Source organism: Mustela lutreola, chromosome 15 (genome assembly GCF_030435805.1).
Source record: "Mustela lutreola isolate mMusLut2 chromosome 15, mMusLut2.pri, whole genome shotgun sequence".
Classification (NCBI taxonomy): domain Eukaryota; kingdom Metazoa; phylum Chordata; class Mammalia; order Carnivora; family Mustelidae; genus Mustela; species Mustela lutreola.
Window position 1 is genome coordinate 9,882,835 of NC_081304.1, and position 2,568 is coordinate 9,885,402.

The 2,568-nt window shown below is 37.0% G+C and overlaps 1 non-coding gene across 1 annotated transcript; it reads left to right on the plus strand.

Moving 5' to 3' along the window:
• Positions 1–371: 371 nt before the first annotated feature.
• LOC131817226 (small nucleolar RNA SNORA32) lies at positions 372–505 on the plus strand. The gene has a single exon (XR_009348410.1). It is a non-coding gene; the product is annotated as a small nucleolar RNA SNORA32 (small nucleolar RNA).
• Positions 506–2,568: the final 2,063 nt, after the last annotated feature.

Here is a 2,568-nt window from a genome sequence, read left to right on the forward strand (position 1 = left end):
AAAATCCTCTTCAACACCCAGAAATGATGTTCACCAGCTACCTGGACATCCCTTAGCTCAGTCAGGTGAACACTGACAAAGTAACCATCACAGTCACATAAACCTAGAGTCAAATGGCGGTGTTGCTTCTTATTTGCTTGTGGGACATTGGCCAATTTATTTAGGTTCCCTGTGATATTTCCACCTCCTGAGCTCTAAAATGCGTTGCAATAAATTAAACTCAATTGATAGTATATGTATTAGTTACGCTTCTCAGTCCTTTCTGTGTCTTGGAACATGGAGGATGGATTTGGGTATATAAATGATATTCGTGCATCAATGGTATATAAATCGGTATTTGTGCCAAACATGTGATTGAAAAGATGCTGCTGTGGTCATTACCAAGGCTTTGAGAATGCAGTTTCTCATTTGCTGTGGACATGACCAATAAAAAAAAAAAAAAAATTCCCACTAGGTTTTCTTTCTTTCGGCCATTTTGCTAGCATTCAGCCTATTGGGAACATTTTACCAACTCTGTTCTATTTCCATTGTCTAGATTAGCCTGTCCAGTATAAATTGTAACATAAGCCATATGTGATTTGGTAATGGTCATATTTCAGATTCTCATCTGAACATATATGGCTGGTATACTGAACAGTGCATGCCTAGATCTCTAAGAGATGTATTTTGCTAACTCCTCCCGTATTGTTAATAACCATGCAACTCGTAATATAATAGATTTGGTAGAGGGAGGCTGGCTTCAGTTTACATGATCATCTCTGGAAATGGAACCTTACTTTATGTTCCTGTTATATAGGAGTGACAGTGACAACTGTGGATTGATCAAGTTCTTTTTAAAAGGGCTGTTTTGAAGATTATGATTCTAACTTTGGAGGAACTATGGTGATGAGCAGTGACTGGCAGTGGAAGAAATCACATGTAAAAACTTCTTAAGTAAAAATGTATTGGCTTTAAATAAATAAATAAATAAAAGAAAAAGAAAGAAAAGATGCTGCTGCTTGAGGCCAAAGGCAAGTTGTCTGGCCATTCAGGCGTCCCTGCGGCCAGAGAAGATCGCTATCTAGGCACACTTCTAGTCATTCTAGGTCACAGATCTGCCCCATGCACTGAATGAACTCCATGAAACTTACTTTCTACTACTACTACTTTATTGCTTGTTCAATTCACATTAAATGAATGTATTAAGTCTCACAAAGACTGAGGTTGGTAATATTATTCACTTTTTTAAAAAAGATTTTATTTATTTGACAGAGAGAGATCACAAGTAGGCAGAGAGGGAGAGAGAGAGAGACGGAGGAGGAAGCAGGCTTCCTGCCTAGCAGAAAGCCTGATGCGGAACTCGATCCCAGGACCCTGAGATTATGACCTGAGCTGAAGGCAGAGGCTTAACCCACTGAGCCACCCAGGCAGCCCTATTATTCACTTTTTACTGGTGAATAAACTGAAAGGTCAGGAGGGTTAACCATTATTCAAGTCCCTAATATGGGAGAAGCATTCCCAGGAGCTAGATCCAGGAACTATGACTTCCTACCCAGTGCCTTATCGTAATGCTCTCACTGCAACATTTACCTAAAAAGAGGGACTCCAGTGATTTTGCCTTAGAAATCAACTTTCAATTTTACCACCTGTCTCTAAGAAAGTGCTGGCCCTGATGCTCTTGTAGGATGCTTGAATTTACTTTTGTCTTAACAAAATTTTTAGAAGATCCCTACAGTGTAAAATGAGGGCAACCCTTACATTTGGCCTGAAAATATGTGGGAAGATGGCTTTTTTCCCTTTCAGATAGGTTTGTCATTGTTGTTGTTGCTATTGTTTTTTTAAAAATTATTTATTATACCATTTTCTGTGTTTTAAGCACAAACAAAATCTAGGTATGGAGTTACTGTGAATTAAATTTTTCTATTACTGTAAATCAAAGAAAATGTAATAGTTTTATACAGATAAGAATGTAAAAACAAATATTAAAATTATTAATATTAATTCAGTGGAATAAGTCTACTTCATTAACATTAAATTACTGAATGCAAAATAAATCTGATAAAATTAACAGTTGGATACAGCTTCTTTTGAGTTTATCATGATTAACACTGAGCCTTATGATGGTTCTTTTTCTTTTCTTTTTTTTTTTTTTTGTTAATTACTTTAGCAGATTAAATTAGTTCAGGTTGGTAACATAAAATACTCATTTATAGTCATTTAAAAATATTTCAAACCCTTACATTGCATGGGTAGCACCTTGTCTTAACAATGAAACCAGGTTAAAAATACACTGTAGATTTTCTTTTTTTTTAAATCACACTTAAAGGTATATAATATATATATTTTAATTTATTTTCAGCATAACAGTATTCATTGTTTTTGCACCACACCCAGTGCTCCATGCAATCCGTGTCCTCTCCAATACCCACCACCTGGTTCCCCCAACCTCCCACCCCCCCCCGGCCACTTCAAAACCCTCAGATTGTTTTTCAGAGTCCACAGTCTCTCATGGTTCACATCCCCTTCCAATTTCCCCCAACTCCCTTCTCCTCTCTAACTCCCCTTGTCCTCCATGCTATTTGTTATGCT